The following is a 19,265-nucleotide window of genomic DNA, read 5'->3' as shown; positions in this document are numbered from 1 at the left end:
TGAGGAATGTCTCCATTCCCCCAGAAACACCCCAGTGTTTTCCCCCACCAAGCAGACCTGGTGCCAGCCTTGTGCTGCCTGGAGGATCCATGAGGCTAGTCCTTCCCTGGGGAGACATATACGTACTGGTTCTTTCATCTGCCCTGACACAGTATTAAGGTACATAAGATGGCATTGATCCACCTGTCCACTCATGCCTTCATCTTTGTAAGTATGGATGGATGGAGGGAGTGAGCCAAGGACGAGGGTCAAAGGGGAGGGAGCTAGAGCATTCTGGAGGAAGGGAGGCAGGAAGGAAGCTATGTAGGGAGCTGTTTGTATGCGTTTCAGCTAGTGTTCCTGTCTCTGCGTGGAGGTACATTTGGGCCCTATGTTCCTGGATGTATTGCTGCAGGTATTTCTTGTAGCATCATTCGATGCATGAGCGTGTGGCACACACGTGCCCCAATGCATCTAGCATGGAGTTGGAGTTCTCACAGCTGTCCTTCTCACCTCTTGGCAGCCATCGTCCCCAGAGAAATGAAGATCTGTGTTTGGCCTATGTTCCCTAGGGCAATCACCATGAGCCTTGGCCCAGCACGTGGATTCGACAGAATGGCACATCCCTTCAGGCATCCTTCTTTCCAGGAAGCATCTGAGGTAAGCCTTCACATGTGGCAGGGCGCAGGTGAGTGAGGAGGGCCTCAGTTGGGTCGATGATGAGAACTCATATGGTCCTGAAGAGAGCTGATGACCAAAAAATCATGCTCAATAGGATTACGCTGAGGCCTAACAGAGGGATCCAGGGGCAGGATGGCCTGCATTTTTGGTCCATTGCAGAGCCCTGGGTGTGGGTGTGTGTGTGGGTTTGGGTGTGGGTGTTGGAGCAGCCTCTCGCTCGAGGAAATCCCTTGAGACTCCTCCCAGTGTAGATGGCTTCCACATATCCAAGATGTGTTGCCACCTTTGGTTTTCTATCCTGCTCCATAGTGCCAGGGCCCACATGTTCTGAAGCCATGGGTGGAGTCTTTCCTTAAGCCTTTCTGCTTTGAATTTTGTGTTTCAGGCCAAGCCTGGAATGGACTCACCACAGCCAGAATGTTCCGCAGTGAGTGGCTCTTTTGGTTGCTACTGATAGGCCCCAGAGAATTTTGAACTATGGGCTGGCCGCCCTCACAGCAGGCAGTACAGGGTAGTCTTTTGGCAACCTCCTGCCTACCAAGGAGGAATGTCTGCTGCTGCCCCAAATTTATGGGCTCACATCTGGTGCACTCACATGCCTTCATTAGAGCTGTATTCTAGTCAGAGAGCACATCGAGGCAGTGTTTTTCTTCCTTGGCCCCAGGCGGAACATCTCTAGAGACCTCTGTGCACCTAGCGCCAGAGTATGATCACCGACTGAGGGAATGGTCCCTTGTGGTGTGTGCTTTATGGCTTCCAAAACCTGTCAGTAGGGAAGGCTCATGCCCCCTGCCTAGAGATGGTGAGAGGCAGGCAGGAGCCCATCCTCAGGTGCTTGGAGGCAGGATGCTGCTGCTTATTTCAAGGGCTGGAAGCCATGCCGTGGTCTTCAATGGGGTTGTGCCAGGACTCTGTGAGGGATCATGGTGCTTTGTTGGAGCCACTTGATCCGAATGGGGCCTCTGATGGGGTCTGCATGCATACACAGGACCATAGCTTCTCCTGGGTTGGTCGTCTCTCTGGAAGCCACTGTTTGTCAGAGAGCCCCCTCCAGAGGAGAAAAGGCTTCTGGGTGTCCATTCCCCCATGAAGGCTTTGCAGAGCCCTTGGGCATCCCGTTATCATGTCCAGCGTGAGGCCCTGTTGACCTGAAGGGGAGGGGTGGTCCCGGGATGTGGGCTGAGGAGGGCGTAGCTGCATGGCTGTTGTTTGGTGGCCTTGCACGGGCCACAGTAGGGAATGCTGCCACAGAAGAAATTGGCCCTGTTTGGGAATCTCTGTGGTCCCCAAGGAGGAATGCTTGACATGGCTCCCCATCCACCAGATTGGAATGCAGGCCTTGAAATTCAACTCGATTGACCTGAAGTGTAGTAAGACTGACCATGGGGGCACCATTTCATGACGTGTTGCCCTGGGGAGCAACCACGCAGATCTCTGTGCATGTCGAGGCAGAGCACGAGGATGGACTGAGCTTATGGTCAGTTGTGGGGTGTGCTTGAGTGACTTCCAAGAAGTGTTGGTTGGGAGGATGGGGGCCAGGCCTGGAGGTGGTGAGAGGCAACAAGGACCCTTGATCAGGGACTTGGCAGCTAGATGCTCTGGCTCTTGTGAGAGCTGAAGGGCTGGTCCCTTGCTGAATGGGGTTTCCCAGGTCTCTGTGAGGGATCATGGGCCCTCAGATAGGCCAGTTTACTCAGACAGGCCCTTTCATGGGTTCTGCATACAGATACAGGCCTGTGGCATCTCTTGGGCTGGCCTTCCTCTACGGGAGCCACTGCCTACCAAGAGAGCTCCCTCCAGCTCCTGTGAATGTCCACTGTGTGGGGACATAAAGGCCTCATTGTCTGGGTGTTGTGCACATGGACAAGCCGAGTGTGACATCGGCCAGCACACGCTTGCCCACACCAGGGTCGGGCCCAGAGGAATGTCTCCATTCCCCCCAGAAACACCCCCAGTGTTTTCCCCACCAAGCAGACCTGGTGCCAGGCCTTGTGCTGCCTGGAGGATCCATGAGGCTAGTCCTTCCTGGGGAGACATATACGTACTGGTTCTTTCATCTGCCCCTGACACAGTATTAAGGTACATAAGATGGCATTGATCCACCTGTCCACTCATGCCTTCATCTTTGTAAGTATGGATGGATGGAGGAGTGAGCCAAGGACGAGGGTCAAAGGGGAGGAGCTAGAGCATTCTGGAGGAAGGGGAGGCAGGAAGGAAGCTATGTAGGGAGCTGTTTGTATGCGTTTCAGCTATGTGTTCCTGTCTCTGCGTGGAGGTACATTGGGCCCTATGTTCCTGGATGTATTGCTGCAGGTATTTCTTGTAGCATCATTCGATGCATGAGCGTGTGGCACACACGTGCCCCAATGCATCTAGCATGGAGTTGGAGTTCTCACAGCTGTCCTTCCTCACCTCTTGGCAGCCATCGTCCCAGAGAAATGAAGATCTGTGTTTGGCCTATGTTCCCTAGGGCAATCACCATGAGCCTTGGCCCAGCACGTGGATTCGACAGAATGGCACATCCCTTCAGGCATCCTTCTTCCAGGAAGCATCTGAGGTAAGCCTTCACATGTGGCAGGGCGCAGGTGAGTGAGGAGGGCCTCAGTTGGGTCGTGATGAGAACTCATATGGTCCTGAAGAGAGCTGATGACCAAAAAATCATGCTCAATAGGATTACGCTGAGGCCTAACAGAGGGATCCAGGGGCAGGATGGCCTGCATTTTTGGTCCATTGCAGAGCCCTGGGTGTGGGTGTGTGTGTGGGTTTGGGTGTGGGTGTTGGAGCAGCCTCTCGCTCGAGGAAATCCCTTGAGACTCCTCCCAGTGTAGATGGCTTCCACATATCCAGATGTGTTGCCACCTTTGGTTTTCTATCCTGCTCCATAGTGCCAGGGCCCACATGTTCTGAAGCCATGGGTGGAGTCTTTCCTTAAGCCTTTCTGCTTTGAATTTTGTGTTTCAGGCCAAGCCTTGGAATGGACTCACCACAGCCAGAATGTTCCGCAGTGAGTGGCTCTTTTGGTTGCTACTGATAGGCCCCAGAGAATTTTGAACTATGGGCTGGCCGCCCTCACAGCAGGCAGTACAGGGTAGTCTTTTGGCAACCTCCTGCCTACCAAGGAGGAATGTCTGCTGCTGCCCCAAATTTATGGGCTCACATCTGGTGCACTCACATGCCTTCATTAGAGCTGTATTCTAGTCAGAGAGCACATCGAGGCAGTGTTTTCTTCCTTGGCCCCAGGCGGAACATCTCTAGAGACCTCTGTGCACCTAGCGCCAGAGTATGATCACCGACTGAGGGAATGGTCCCTTGTGGTGTGTGCTTTATGGCTTCCCAAAACCTGTCAGTAGGGAAGGCTCATGCCCCCTGCCTAGAGATGGTGAGAGGCAGGCAGGAGCCCATCCTCAGGTGCTTGGAGGCAGGATGCTGCTGGTTATTTCAAGGGCTGGAAGCCATGCCGTGGTCTTCAATGGGGTTGTGCCAGGACTCTGTGAGGGATCATGGTGCTTTGTTGGAGCCACTTGATCCGAATGGGGCCTCTGATGGGGTCTGCATGCATACACAGGACCATAGCTTCTCCTGGGTTGGTCGTCCTCTCTGGAAGCCACTGGTTTGTCAGAGAGCCCCCTCCAGAGGAGAAAAGGCTTCTGGGTGTCCATTCCCCCATGAAGGCTTTGCAGAGCCCTTGGGCATCCCGTTATCATGTCCAGCGTGAGGCCCTGTTGACCTGAAGGGGAGGGGTGGTCCCGGGATGTGGGCTGAGGAGGGCGTAGCTGCATGGCTGTTGTTTGGTGGCCTTGCACGGGCCACAGTAGGGAATGCTGCCACAGAAGAAATTGGCCCTGTTTGGGAATCTCTGTGGTCCCCAAGGAGGAATGCTTGACATGGCTCCCCATCCACCAGATTGGAATGCAGGCCTTGAAATTCAACTCGATTGACCTGAAGTGTAGTAAGACTGACCATGGAGGCACCATTTCATGACGTGTTGCCCTGGGGAGCAACCACGCAGATCTCTGTGCATGTCGAGGCAGAGCACGAGGATGGACTGAGCTTATGGTCAGTTGTGGGGTGTGCTTGAGTGACTTCCAAGAAGTGTTGGTTGGGAGGATGTGGGGCCAGGCCTGGAGGTGGTGAGAGGCAACAAGGACCCTTCATCAGGGACTTGGCAGCTAGATGCTCTTGGCTCTTGTGAGAGCTGAAGGGCTGGTCCCTTGCTGGAATGGGGTTTCCCAGGTCTCTGTGAGGGATCATGGGCCCTCAGATAGGCCAGTTTACTCAGACAGGCCCTTTCATGGGTTCTGCATACAGATACAGGCCTGTGGCATCTCTTGGGCTGGCCTTCCTCTACGGGAGCCACTGCCTACCAAGAGAGCTCCCTCCAGCTCCTGTGAATGTCCACTGTGTGGGACATAAAGGCCTCATTGTCTGGGTGTTGTGCACATGGACAAGCCGAGTGTGACATCGGCCAGCACACGCTTGCCCACACCAGGGTCGGGCCCAGAGGAATGTCTCCATTCCCCCCAGAAACACCCCCAGTGTTTTCCCCACCAAGCAGACCTGGTGCCAGGCCTTGTGCTGCCTGGAGGATCCATGAGGCTAGTCCTTCCCTGGGGAGACATATACGTACTGGTTCTTTCATCTGCCCCTGACACAGTATTAAGGTACATAAGATGGCATTGATCCACCTGTCCACTCATGCCTTCATCTTTGTAAGTATGGATGGATGGAGGGAGTGAGCCAAGGACGAGGGTCAAAGGGGAGGGAGCTAGAGCATTCTGGAGGAAGGGAGGCAGGAAGGAAGCTATGTAGGGAGCTGTTTGTATGCGTTTCAGCTATGTGTTCCTGTCTCTGCGTGGAGGTACATTTGGGCCCTATGTTCCTGGATGTATTGCTGCAGGTATTTCTTGTAGCATCATTCGATGCATGAGCGTGTGGCACACACGTGCCCCAATGCATCTAGCATGGAGTTGGAGTTCTCACAGCTGTCCTTCTCACCTCTTGGCAGCCATCGTCCCCAGAGAAATGAAGATCTGTGTTTGGCCTATGTTCCCTAGGGCAATCACCATGAGCCTTGGCCCAGCACGTGGATTCGACAGAATGGCACATCCCTTCAGGCATCCTTCTTTCCAGGAAGCATCTGAGGTAAGCCTTCACATGTGGCAGGGCGCAGGTGAGTGAGGAGGGCCTCAGTTGGGTCGATGATGAGAACTCATATGGTCCTGAAGAGAGCTGATGACCAAAAAATCATGCTCAATAGGATTACGCTGAGGCCTAACAGAGGGATCCAGGGGCAGGATGGCCTGCATTTTTGGTCCATTGCAGAGCCCTGGGTGTGTGTGTGTGTGTGGGTTTGGGTGTGGGTGTTGGAGCAGCCTCTCGCTCGAGGAAATCCCTTGAGACTCCTCCCAGTGTAGATGGCTTCCACATATCCAAGATGTGTTGCCACCTTTGGTTTTCTATCCTGCTCCATAGTGCCAGGGCCCACATGTTCTGAAGCCATGGGTGGAGTCTTTCCTTAAGCCTTTCTGCTTTGAATTTTGTGTTTCAGGCCAAGCCTTGGAATGGACTCACCACAGCCAGAATGTTCCGCAGTGAGTGGCTCTTTTGGTTGCTACTGATAGGCCCCAGAGAATTTTGAACTATGGGCTGGCCGCCCTCACAGCAGGCAGTACAGGGTAGTCTTTTGGCAACCTCCTGCCTACCAAGGAGGAATGTCTGCTGCTGCCCCAAATTTATGGGCTCACATCTGGTGCACTCACATGCCTTCATTAGAGCTGTATTCTAGTCAGAGAGCACATCGAGGCAGTGTTTTCTTCCTTGGCCCCAGGCGGAACATCTCTAGAGACCTCTGTGCACCTAGCGCCAGAGTATGATCACCGACTGAGGGAATGGTCCCTTGTGGTGTGTGCTTTATGGCTTCCCAAAACCTGTCAGTAGGGAAGGCTCATGCCCCCTGCCTAGAGATGGTGAGAGGCAGGCAGGAGCCCATCCTCAGGTGCTTGGAGGCAGGACGCTGCTGGTTATTTCAAGGGCTGGAAGCCATGCCGTGGTCTTCAATGGGGTTGTGCCAGGACTCTGTGAGGGATCATGGTGCTTTGTTGGAGCCACTTGATCCGAATGGGGCCTCTGATGGGGTCTGCATGCATACACAGGACCATAGCTTCTCCTGGGTTGGTCGTCCTCTCTGGAAGCCACTGGTTTGTCAGAGAGCCCCCTCCAGAGGAGAAAAGGCTTCTGGGTGTCCATTCCCCCATGAAGGCTTTGCAGAGCCCTTGGGCATCCCGTTATCATGTCCAGCGTGAGGCCCTGTTGACCTGAAGGGGAGGGGTGGTCCCGGGATGTGGGCTGAGGAGGGCGTAGCTGCATGGCTGTTGTTTGGTGGCCTTGCACGGGCCACAGTAGGGAATGCTGCCACAGAAGAAATTGGCCCTGTTTGGGAATCTCTGTGGTCCCCAAGGAGGAATGCTTGACATGGCTCCCCATCCACCAGATTGGAATGCAGGCCTTGAAATTCAACTCGATTGACCTGAAGTGTAGTAAGACTGACCATGGGGGCACCATTTCATGACGTGTTGCCCTGGGGAGCAACCACGCAGATCTCTGTGCATGTCGAGGCAGAGCACGAGGATGGACTGAGCTTATGGTCAGTTGTGGGGTGTGCTTGAGTGACTTCCAAGAAGTGTTGGTTGGGAGGATGTGGGGCCAGGCCTGGAGGTGGTGAGAGGCAACAAGGACCCTTGATCAGGGACTTGGCAGCTAGATGCTCTTGGCTCTTGTGAGAGCTGAAGGGCTGGTCCCTTGCTGGAATGGGGTTTCCCAGGTCTCTGTGAGGGATCATGGGCCCTCAGATAGGCCAGTTTACTCAGACAGGCCCTTTCATGGGTTCTGCATACAGATACAGGCCTGTGGCATCTCTTGGGCTGGCCTTCCTCTACGGGAGCCACTGCCTACCAAGAGAGCTCCCTCCAGCTCCTGTGAATGTCCACTGTGTGGGACATAAAGGCCTCATTGTCTGGGTGTTGTGCACATGGACAAGCCGAGTGTGACATCGGCCAGCACACGCTTGCCCACACCAGGGTCGGGCCCAGAGGAATGTCTCCATTCCCCCCAGAAACACCCCCAGTGTTTTCCCCACCAAGCAGACCTGGTGCCAGGCCTTGTGCTGCCTGGAGGATCCATGAGGCTAGTCCTTCCCTGGGGAGACATATACGTACTGGTTCTTTCATCTGCCCCTGACACAGTATTAAGGTACATAAGATGGCATTGATCCACCTGTCCACTCATGCCTTCATCTTTGTAAGTATGGATGGATGGAGGGAGTGAGCCAAGGACGAGGGTCAAAGGGGAGGGAGCTAGAGCATTCTGGAGGAAGGGAGGCAGGAAGGAAGCTATGTAGGGAGCTGTTTGTATGCGTTTCAGCTATGTGTTCCTGTCTCTGCGTGGAGGTACATTTGGGCCCTATGTTCCTGGATGTATTGCTGCAGGTATTTCTTGTAGCATCATTCGATGCATGAGCGTGTGGCACACACGTGCCCCAATGCATCTAGCATGGAGTTGGAGTTCTCACAGCTGTCCTTCTCACCTCTTGGCAGCCATCGTCCCCAGAGAAATGAAGATCTGTGTTTGGCCTATGTTCCCTAGGGCAATCACCATGAGCCTTGGCCCAGCACGTGGATTCGACAGAATGGCACATCCCTTCAGGCATCCTTCTTTCCAGGAAGCATCTGAGGTAAGCCTTCACATGTGGCAGGGCGCAGGTGAGTGAGGAGGGCCTCAGTTGGGTCGATGATGAGAACTCATATGGTCCTGAAGAGAGCTGATGACCAAAAAATCATGCTCAATAGGATTACGCTGAGGCCTAACAGAGGGATCCAGGGGCAGGATGGCCTGCATTTTTGGTCCATTGCAGAGCCCTGGGTGTGGGTGTGTGTGTGGGTTTGGGTGTGGGTGTTGGAGCAGCCTCTCGCTCGAGGAAATCCCTTGAGACTCCTCCCAGTGTAGATGGCTTCCACATATCCAAGATGTGTTGCCACCTTTGGTTTTCTATCCTGCTCCATAGTGCCAGGGCCCACATGTTCTGAAGCCATGGGTGGAGTCTTTCCTTAAGCCTTTCTGCTTTGAATTTTGTGTTTCAGGCCAAGCCTTGGAATGGACTCACCACAGCCAGAATGTTCCGCAGTGAGTGGCTCTTTTGGTTGCTACTGATAGGCCCCAGAGAATTTTGAACTATGGGCTGGCCGCCCTCACAGCAGGCAGTACAGGGTAGTCTTTTGGCAACCTCCTGCCTACCAAGGAGGAATGTCTGCTGCTGCCCCAAATTTATGGGCTCACATCTGGTGCACTCACATGCCTTCATTAGAGCTGTATTCTAGTCAGAGAGCACATCGAGGCAGTGTTTTCTTCCTTGGCCCCAGGCGGAACATCTCTAGAGACCTCTGTGCACCTAGCGCCAGAGTATGATCACCGACTGAGGGAATGGTCCCTTGTGGTGTGTGCTTTATGGCTTCCCAAAACCTGTCAGTAGGGAAGGCTCATGCCCCCTGCCTAGAGATGGTGAGAGGCAGGCAGGAGCCCATCCTCAGGTGCTTGGAGGCAGGATGCTGCTGGTTATTTCAAGGGCTGGAAGCCATGCCGTGGTCTTCAATGGGGTTGTGCCAGGACTCTGTGAGGGATCATGGTGCTTTGTTGGAGCCACTTGATCCGAATGGGGCCTCTGATGGGGTCTGCATGCATACACAGGACCATAGCTTCTCCTGGGTTGGTCGTCCTCTCTGGAAGCCACTGGTTTGTCAGAGAGCCCCCTCCAGAGGAGAAAAGGCTTCTGGGTGTCCATTCCCCCATGAAGGCTTTGCAGAGCCCTTGGGCATCCCGTTATCATGTCCAGCGTGAGGCCCTGTTGACCTGAAGGGGAGGGGTGGTCCCGGGATGTGGGCTGAGGAGGGCGTAGCTGCATGGCTGTTGTTTGGTGGCCTTGCACGGGCCACAGTAGGGAATGCTGCCACAGAAGAAATTGGCCCTGTTTGGGAATCTCTGTGGTCCCCAAGGAGGAATGCTTGACATGGCTCCCCATCCACCAGATTGGAATGCAGGCCTTGAAATTCAACTCGATTGACCTGAAGTGTAGTAAGACTGACCATGGAGGCACCATTTCATGACGTGTTGCCCTGGGGAGCAACCACGCAGATCTCTGTGCATGTCGAGGCAGAGCACGAGGATGGACTGAGCTTATGGTCAGTTGTGGGGTGTGCTTGAGTGACTTCCAAGAAGTGTTGGTTGGGAGGATGTGGGGCCAGGCCTGGAGGTGGTGAGAGGCAACAAGGACCCTTGATCAGGGACTTGGCAGCTAGATGCTCTTGGCTCTTGTGAGAGCTGAAGGGCTGGTCCCTTGCTGGAATGGGGTTTCCCAGGTCTCTGTGAGGGATCATGGGCCCTCAGATAGGCCAGTTTACTCAGACAGGCCCTTTCATGGGTTCTGCATACAGATACAGGCCTGTGGCATCTCTTGGGCTGGCCTTCCTCTACGGGAGCCACTGCCTACCAAGAGAGCTCCCTCCAGCTCCTGTGAATGTCCACTGTGTGGGACATAAAGGCCTCATTGTCTGGGTGTTGTGCACATGGACAAGCCGAGTGTGACATCGGCCAGCACACGCTTGCCCACACCAGGGTCGGGCCCAGAGGAATGTCTCCATTCCCCCCAGAAACACCCCCAGTGTTTTCCCCACCAAGCAGACCTGGTGCCAGGCCTTGTGCTGCCTGGAGGATCCATGAGGCTAGTCCTTCCCTGGGGAGACATATACGTACTGGTTCTTTCATCTGCCCCTGACACAGTATTAAGGTACATAAGATGGCATTGATCCACCTGTCCACTCATGCCTTCATCTTTGTAAGTATGGATGGATGGAGGGAGTGAGCCAAGGACGAGGGTCAAAGGGGAGGGAGCTAGAGCATTCTGGAGGAAGGGAGGCAGGAAGGAAGCTATGTAGGGAGCTGTTTGTATGCGTTTCAGCTATGTGTTCCTGTCTCTGCGTGGAGGTACATTTGGGCCCTATGTTCCTGGATGTATTGCTGCAGGTATTTCTTGTAGCATCATTCGATGCATGAGCGTGTGGCACACACGTGCCCCAATGCATCTAGCATGGAGTTGGAGTTCTCACAGCTGTCCTTCTCACCTCTTGGCAGCCATCGTCCCCAGAGAAATGAAGATCTGTGTTTGGCCTATGTTCCCTAGGGCAATCACCATGAGCCTTGGCCCAGCACGTGGATTCGACAGAATGGCACATCCCTTCAGGCATCCTTCTTTCCAGGAAGCATCTGAGGTAAGCCTTCACATGTGGCAGGGCGCAGGTGAGTGAGGAGGGCCTCAGTTGGGTCGATGATGAGAACTCATATGGTCCTGAAGAGAGCTGATGACCAAAAAATCATGCTCAATAGGATTACGCTGAGGCCTAACAGAGGGATCCAGGGGCAGGATGGCCTGCATTTTTGGTCCATTGCAGAGCCCTGGGTGTGGGTGTGTGTGTGGGTTTGGGTGTGGGTGTTGGAGCAGCCTCTCGCTCGAGGAAATCCCTTGAGACTCCTCCCAGTGTAGATGGCTTCCACATATCCAAGATGTGTTGCCACCTTTGGTTTTCTATCCTGCTCCATAGTGCCAGGGCCCACATGTTCTGAAGCCATGGGTGGAGTCTTTCCTTAAGCCTTTCTGCTTTGAATTTTGTGTTTCAGGCCAAGCCTTGGAATGGACTCACCACAGCCAGAATGTTCCGCAGTGAGTGGCTCTTTTGGTTGCTACTGATAGGCCCCAGAGAATTTTGAACTATGGGCTGGCCGCCCTCACAGCAGGCAGTACAGGGTAGTCTTTTGGCAACCTCCTGCCTACCAAGGAGGAATGTCTGCTGCTGCCCCAAATTTATGGGCTCACATCTGGTGCACTCACATGCCTTCATTAGAGCTGTATTCTAGTCAGAGAGCACATCGAGGCAGTGTTTTCTTCCTTGGCCCCAGGCGGAACATCTCTAGAGACCTCTGTGCACCTAGCGCCAGAGTATGATCACCGACTGAGGGAATGGTCCCTTGTGGTGTGTGCTTTATGGCTTCCCAAAACCTGTCAGTAGGGAAGGCTCATGCCCCCTGCCTAGAGATGGTGAGAGGCAGGCAGGAGCCCATCCTCAGGTGCTTGGAGGCAGGACGCTGCTGGTTATTTCAAGGGCTGGAAGCCATGCCGTGGTCTTCAATGGGGTTGTGCCAGGACTCTGTGAGGGATCATGGTGCTTTGTTGGAGCCACTTGATCCGAATGGGGCCTCTGATGGGGTCTGCATGCATACACAGGACCATAGCTTCTCCTGGGTTGGTCGTCCTCTCTGGAAGCCACTGGTTTGTCAGAGAGCCCCCTCCAGAGGAGAAAAGGCTTCTGGGTGTCCATTCCCCCATGAAGGCTTTGCAGAGCCCTTGGGCATCCCGTTATCATGTCCAGCGTGAGGCCCTGTTGACCTGAAGGGGAGGGGTGGTCCCGGGATGTGGGCTGAGGAGGGCGTAGCTGCATGGCTGTTGTTTGGTGGCCTTGCACGGGCCACAGTAGGGAATGCTGCCACAGAAGAAATTGGCCCTGTTTGGGAATCTCTGTGGTCCCCAAGGAGGAATGCTTGACATGGCTCCCCATCCACCAGATTGGAATGCAGGCCTTGAAATTCAACTCGATTGACCTGAAGTGTAGTAAGACTGACCATGGGGGCACCATTTCATGACGTGTTGCCCTGGGGAGCAACCACGCAGATCTCTGTGCATGTCGAGGCAGAGCACGAGGATGGACTGAGCTTATGGTCAGTTGTGGGGTGTGCTTGAGTGACTTCCAAGAAGTGTTGGTTGGGAGGATGTGGGGCCAGGCCTGGAGGTGGTGAGAGGCAACAAGGACCCTTGATCAGGGACTTGGCAGCTAGATGCTCTTGGCTCTTGTGAGAGCTGAAGGGCTGGTCCCTTGCTGGAATGGGGTTTCCCAGGTCTCTGTGAGGGATCATGGGCCCTCAGATAGGCCAGTTTACTCAGACAGGCCCTTTCATGGGTTCTGCATACAGATACAGGCCTGTGGCATCTCTTGGGCTGGCCTTCCTCTACGGGAGCCACTGCCTACCAAGAGAGCTCCCTCCAGCTCCTGTGAATGTCCACTGTGTGGGACATAAAGGCCTCATTGTCTGGGTGTTGTGCACATGGACAAGCCGAGTGTGACATCGGCCAGCACACGCTTGCCCACACCAGGGTCGGGCCCAGAGGAATGTCTCCATTCCCCCCAGAAACACCCCCAGTGTTTTCCCCACCAAGCAGACCTGGTGCCAGGCCTTGTGCTGCCTGGAGGATCCATGAGGCTAGTCCTTCCCTGGGGAGACATATACGTACTGGTTCTTTCATCTGCCCCTGACACAGTATTAAGGTACATAAGATGGCATTGATCCACCTGTCCACTCATGCCTTCATCTTTGTAAGTATGGATGGATGGAGGGAGTGAGCCAAGGACGAGGGTCAAAGGGGAGGGAGCTAGAGCATTCTGGAGGAAGGGAGGCAGGAAGGAAGCTATGTAGGGAGCTGTTTGTATGCGTTTCAGCTATGTGTTCCTGTCTCTGCGTGGAGGTACATTTGGGCCCTATGTTCCTGGATGTATTGCTGCAGGTATTTCTTGTAGCATCATTCGATGCATGAGCGTGTGGCACACACGTGCCCCAATGCATCTAGCATGGAGTTGGAGTTCTCACAGCTGTCCTTCTCACCTCTTGGCAGCCATCGTCCCCAGAGAAATGAAGATCTGTGTTTGGCCTATGTTCCCTAGGGCAATCACCATGAGCCTTGGCCCAGCACGTGGATTCGACAGAATGGCACATCCCTTCAGGCATCCTTCTTTCCAGGAAGCATCTGAGGTAAGCCTTCACATGTGGCAGGGCGCAGGTGAGTGAGGAGGGCCTCAGTTGGGTCGATGATGAGAACTCATATGGTCCTGAAGAGAGCTGATGACCAAAAAATCATGCTCAATAGGATTACGCTGAGGCCTAACAGAGGGATCCAGGGGCAGGATGGCCTGCATTTTTGGTCCATTGCAGAGCCCTGGGTGTGGGTGTGTGTGTGGGTTTGGGTGTGGGTGTTGGAGCAGCCTCTCGCTCGAGGAAATCCCTTGAGACTCCTCCCAGTGTAGATGGCTTCCACATATCCAAGATGTGTTGCCACCTTTGGTTTTCTATCCTGCTCCATAGTGCCAGGGCCCACATGTTCTGAAGCCATGGGTGGAGTCTTTCCTTAAGCCTTTCTGCTTTGAATTTTGTGTTTCAGGCCAAGCCTTGGAATGGACTCACCACAGCCAGAATGTTCCGCAGTGAGTGGCTCTTTTGGTTGCTACTGATAGGCCCCAGAGAATTTTGAACTATGGGCTGGCCGCCCTCACAGCAGGCAGTACAGGGTAGTCTTTTGGCAACCTCCTGCCTACCAAGGAGGAATGTCTGCTGCTGCCCCAAATTTATGGGCTCACATCTGGTGCACTCACATGCCTTCATTAGAGCTGTATTCTAGTCAGAGAGCACATCGAGGCAGTGTTTTCTTCCTTGGCCCCAGGCGGAACATCTCTAGAGACCTCTGTGCACCTAGCGCCAGAGTATGATCACCCACTGAGGGAATGGTCCCTTGTGGTGTGTGCTTTATGGCTTCCCAAAACCTGTCAGTAGGGAAGGCTCATGCCCCCTGCCTAGAGATGGTGAGAGGCAGGCAGGAGCCCATCCTCAGGTGCTTGGAGGCAGGATGCTGCTGGTTATTTCAAGGGCTGGAAGCCATGCCGTGGTCTTCAATGGGGTTGTGCCAGGACTCTGTGAGGGATCATGGTGCTTTGTTGGAGCCACTTGATCCGAATGGGGCCTCTGATGGGGTCTGCATGCATACACAGGACCATAGCTTCTCCTGGGTTGGTCGTCCTCTCCGGAAGCCACTGGTTTGTCAGAGAGCCCCCTCCAGAGGAGAAAAGGCTTCTGGGTGTCCATTCCCCCATGAAGGCTTTGCAGAGCCCTTGGGCATCCCGTTATCATGTCCATCGTGAGGCCCTGTTGACCTGAAGGGGAGGGGTGGTCCCGGGATGTGGGCTGAGGAGGGCGTAGCTGCATGGCTGTTGTTTGGTGGCCTTGCACGGGCCACAGTAGGGAATGCTGCCACAGAAGAAATTGGCCCTGTTTGGGAATCTCTGTGGTCCCCAAGGAGGAATGCTTGACATGGCTCCCCATCCACCGGAGCACATGGCAGGTCCTGAAAATCAACTCGTTCGACATGAATTCTAGTAACACTGAACATGGGGGCAACATTTCCTTCGGAGGTGCCCTGGGGAACAACCACACAGATCTCTGTGCATGTCGAGGCAATGCACAATCATTTACTGGGCATATGGTCAGTTGTGGGTTCTGCTTTAGTGACTTCCAAGAAGCGTTGTATGAGAGGATCTGGTTCCAGGCCTGGACATGATGAGTGGCAACAAGGACCCTTCATCAGGGACTTGGTAGGTAGATGCTCTTGGCTCTTGTGCGAGCTGAAGGGTGGTTACCTTGCTGGCCTGGGGTTTCCCAGGTCTCTGCAAGGGATCGTGGGCCCTCAGATAGGCCAGTTGTTTTGGACAGGGCCTTTCATGGGTACAGCATACATATATAGGCCTGAGGCATCTCCTGGGGAGTCCTTCCTCTACAGAAGCCGCTGACCACCAAGGGAGCTCCCTCCAGCTCCTGAGAGTGTCCACTGTGTGGGACCTCAAGGCCTCGTTGTCAGGGTGTTGTGCACATGGACAAGCAAAGTGCGACATTGCCCAGAACACTCTTTCCCAGACCAGGGTGGGGACCAGAGGAATGTCTCTGTTCGCCCTGACACATCCTCCATGTTGTCCCCGCAAAGCATCCCTGGCACCAGGCCTTGTGCCACTTGAAGGATCCATGAGGCTTGTCCTTCCCTGGGGAGATATAGAGGTACCGGTTATTTCATCCATCCCTGAAACTTTGAAGGTACATATGATGGCTTTGATCCACCTGTTCACTCATCCCTTCATCTTTGTAAGTATGGAAGGAAGGAGGGAGGAAGCCAAGGACGGGGTTCAAAAGGGAGGGATCTAGAGCATTATGGAGGAAGGGAGGCATAAAGGAAGCTATGTAGAGAGCTGTTTGTATGGGTTTCAGCTATGTGCTCCTGTCTCTACGTGGAGGTACATTTGGGCACTGTGTTCCTGGATGTATTGCTGCAGGTATTTCTTGCAGCATCATTTGATGTAAGAACGTGTATCACACATGTCCCCCAATGCATCTAGCATGGAATTGGAGTGCTCACAGCTGTCCTTCTCACTTCTTGGCAAACATCGTCCCCAGGGAAAGGAAGATCATCTGTGTTTGGTCTATGTTCCCTGGGGCAATCAACATGAGCCTTGGCCCAGCACCTGGATTAGACCGAATGGCACATCCCTTCAGGCATCCTTCTTTCCAGGAAGCATCTGAGATAAGCCTTTGCAGGTGGCAGGGTGCAGGTGAGTGAGGAGTGCCTCGGTTGGGTCGATGATGACAACTCATATGGTCCTGAAGAGAGCTGATGACCAAAAACTCATGCTCAATAGGATTACGCTGAGGCCTACCGGAGGTATCGAGGGGCAGGATGGTGTGGGTTTTTGGTCCATTCCAGAGCCCTGGGTGTGGGTGTGGGTGTGCGTGTGGGTGTTGGAGCACCCTCTCCCTCGACGAAATCCCTTGAGACTCCTCCGAGTCTAGGAGGCTTCCACGTAGCCAAGACCTGTTGCTGCCTTTGGTTTTTTATCCTGCTCCCTAGTGCCAGGGCACACATGTTCTGAGGCCATGGGGGGAGTCTTTCCTTAAGCCTTTCTTCTCTGAATTTCTTGTTTCAGGCAACGCCTCTGGAATGGACTCACCACAGCCAGAATGTTTCGCAGTGTGTGGCTCGTTTTGTTGCGACCTAGAGGCCCCAGATAATTTTGAACTATGGGCTGGCCCCTGTTGCAGCAGCCAGTACAGGGTAGTCTTTTGGAACCCTCCTTCCTACCAAGGAGGAATGTCTGCTGTTGCCCCAAATGTATGGGCTCACATCTTGTGCACTCACATGCCTTCATTAGAGCTGTATTCTAGTCCGAGAGCACATAGACTCAGTGTTTTCTTCCTTAGACCCAGGCGGGACATCTGTAAAGATCTCCGTGCACCTAGGGCCAGAGAATGATCCCCAACTGAGGGGATGGTCCCTTGTGGTGTGTGCTTTATGGCTTCCCAAAACCTGTCAGTAGGGAAGGCTCATGGCCCTTGCCTAGAGATGGGAGAGTCAGGCATGAGCCCATCCTCAGGTGCTTGGAAGCAGGATGCTGCTGGTTATTTCAAGGGCTGAAGGACATGCCCTGGTCTTCAATGGGGTTGTGACAGGACCCTGTTAGGGATCACACTGCGTTGTTGGAACCATTTGATCCAAAAGGGGCCTCTGATGGGGTCTGCGTGCACACACAGGACCATAGCTTCTCCTGGGGTGGACTTCCTCTCTGGAAGCCACTGGTTTGTCAGAGAGCCCCCTCCAGAGGACAAAAGCCGTCTGGGTGTCCATTCCTCCATGAACGATTGCAGAGCCCTTGGGCATCCTGGGATCATGTCCATCGTGCGGCCCTGTTTCCCTGAAGGGGAGCGTTGGCCCCGGGATTTGGGCTGAGGAGGGAGTAGCTGCCTGGCTGTTGTTTGGTGGCCTTGCAAAGGGCACAGGGGGGTACGCTGCCACAGAAGAAAGGTGTCCTGTTTGGGAATCTCTGTGCTCCCCAAAGAGGAATGCTTGACGTGGCACCCCATCCACCGGAGCACATGGTGGGTCCTGAAAATCAACTCTTTCGACATGAATTCTAGTAAGACTGAACATGGAGGCACCATTTCCTTCCGTGGCGCCCTGGGGAACAACCACACAGATCTCTGTGCATGTCGAGGCAATGCACGATCCTTTACTGGGCATATGGTCAGGTGTGGGGTCTGCTTTAGAGACTTCCAAGAAGCGTTGTGTGGGAGGATCTGATTTCAGGTATGGAAATGATGAGTGGCAACAAGGACCCTTCATCAGGGACTTGGTAGGTAGATGCTCTTGGCTCTTGTGCGAGCTGAAGGGTGGTTACCTTGCTGGACTGGGGTTTCCCAGGTCTCTGCAAGGGATCGTGGGCCCTCAGATAGGCCAGTTGTTTTGGACAGGGCCTTTCATGGGTACAGCATACAGATAGAGGCCTGAGGCATCTCCTGGGGAGGCCTTCCTCTACAGAAGCCGCTGACCACCAAGAAAGCTCCCTCCAGATCCTGTGAGTGTCCACTGTGTGGGACCTCAAGGCCTCGTTGTCAGGGTGCTGTGCACATGGACAAGCCAAGTGCGACATGCCCAGAAGACTCTTTCCCAGACCAGGGTGGGGACCAGAGGAATGTCTCCGTTCGCCCTGACACATGCTCCATGTTGTCCCCGCAAAGCAACCCTGGCACCAGGCCTTGTGCCACTTGAAGGATCCATGAGGCTTGTCCTTCCCTGGGGAGACATAGAGGTACCTGTTATTTCATCCATCCCTGACACTTTGAAGGTAAATAGGTTGGCTTTGATCCACCTGTTCACTCATCCCTTCATCTTTGTAAGTATGGAAGGAAGGAGGGAGGAAGCCAAGGACGGGGGTCAAAAGGGAGGGAGCTAGAGCATTATGGAGGAAGGGAGGCATAAAGGAATCTATGTAGAAAGCTGTTTGTATGGGTTTCAGCTATGTGCTCCTGTCTCTACACGGAGGTACATTTGGGCACTGTGTTCCTGGATGTATTGCTGCAGGTATTTCTTGCAGCATCATTTGATGTATGAACGTGTATCACACATGTCCCCCAATGCATCTAGCATGGAATTGGAGTGCTCACAGCTGTCCCTCTCACCTCTTGGCAAACATCGTCCCCAGGGAAAGGAAGATCATCTGTGTTTGGTCTATGTTCCCTGGGGCAATCAACATGAGCCTTGGCCCAGCACCTGGATTAGACCCAATGGCACATCCCTTCAGGCATCCTTCTTTCCAGGAAGCATCTGAGATAAGCCTTTTCAGGTGGCAGTGTGCAGGTGAGTGAGGAGTGCCTCGGTTGGGTCGATGATGACAACTCATATGGTCCTGAAGAGAGCTGATGACCAAAAACTCATGCTCAATAGGATTACGCTGAGGCCTACCGGAGGTATCGAGGGGCAGGATGGTGTGGGTTTTTGGTCCATTCCAGAGCCCTGGGTGTGGGTGTGGGTGTGCGTGTGGGTGTTGGAGCACCCTCTCCCTCGACGAAATCCCTTGAGACTCCTCCGAGTCTAGGAGGCTTCCACGTAGCCAAGACCTGTTGCTGCCTTTGGTTTTTTATCCTGCTCCCTAGTGCCAGGGCACACATGTTCTGAGGCCATGGGGGGAGTCTTTCCTTAAGCCTTTCTTCTCTGAATTTCATGTTTCAGGCAATGCCTCTGGAATGGACTCACCACAGCCAGAATGTTTCGCAGTGTGTGGCTCATTTTGTTGCTACCTGGAGGCCCCAGAAAATTTTGAACTATGGGCTGGCCCCTGTTGCAGCAGCCAGTACAGGGTAGTCTT

At 54.0% G+C, this 19,265-nt stretch overlaps 8 non-coding genes across 8 annotated transcripts; all 8 read left to right on the top strand.

Moving 5' to 3' along the window:
- Positions 1–689: 689 nt before the first annotated feature.
- On the top strand, positions 690–770 carry LOC130843160 (small nucleolar RNA SNORD115). Its single transcript, XR_009050767.1, has one exon. It is a non-coding gene; the product is annotated as a small nucleolar RNA SNORD115 (small nucleolar RNA).
- A 2,497-nt stretch (positions 771–3,267) lies between these two features.
- Positions 3,268–3,347, top strand: LOC130843132 (small nucleolar RNA SNORD115). The gene has a single exon (XR_009050738.1). It is a non-coding gene; the product is annotated as a small nucleolar RNA SNORD115 (small nucleolar RNA).
- Positions 3,348–5,852: 2,505 nt separating this feature from the next.
- LOC130843148 (small nucleolar RNA SNORD115) lies at positions 5,853–5,933 on the top strand. Its single transcript, XR_009050755.1, has one exon. It is a non-coding gene; the product is annotated as a small nucleolar RNA SNORD115 (small nucleolar RNA).
- Positions 5,934–8,439: 2,506 nt separating this feature from the next.
- Positions 8,440–8,520, top strand: LOC130843136 (small nucleolar RNA SNORD115). The gene has a single exon (XR_009050743.1). It is a non-coding gene; the product is annotated as a small nucleolar RNA SNORD115 (small nucleolar RNA).
- A 2,506-nt stretch (positions 8,521–11,026) lies between these two features.
- On the top strand, positions 11,027–11,107 carry LOC130843124 (small nucleolar RNA SNORD115). The gene has a single exon (XR_009050731.1). It is a non-coding gene; the product is annotated as a small nucleolar RNA SNORD115 (small nucleolar RNA).
- Positions 11,108–13,613: 2,506 nt separating this feature from the next.
- Positions 13,614–13,694, top strand: LOC130843098 (small nucleolar RNA SNORD115). Its single transcript, XR_009050704.1, has one exon. It is a non-coding gene; the product is annotated as a small nucleolar RNA SNORD115 (small nucleolar RNA).
- Positions 13,695–16,200: 2,506 nt separating this feature from the next.
- On the top strand, positions 16,201–16,281 carry LOC130843125 (small nucleolar RNA SNORD115). Its single transcript, XR_009050732.1, has one exon. It is a non-coding gene; the product is annotated as a small nucleolar RNA SNORD115 (small nucleolar RNA).
- Positions 16,282–18,779: 2,498 nt separating this feature from the next.
- LOC130843123 (small nucleolar RNA SNORD115) lies at positions 18,780–18,860 on the top strand. Its single transcript, XR_009050730.1, has one exon. It is a non-coding gene; the product is annotated as a small nucleolar RNA SNORD115 (small nucleolar RNA).
- The last annotated feature ends 405 nt before the right edge of the window (positions 18,861–19,265 follow it).

Source organism: Hippopotamus amphibius, unplaced genomic scaffold, assembly GCF_030028045.1.
Source record: "Hippopotamus amphibius kiboko isolate mHipAmp2 unplaced genomic scaffold, mHipAmp2.hap2 scaffold_175, whole genome shotgun sequence".
NCBI lineage: Eukaryota > Metazoa > Chordata > Mammalia > Artiodactyla > Hippopotamidae > Hippopotamus > Hippopotamus amphibius.
This window is presented reverse-complemented; position numbering and strand designations above follow the sequence as displayed.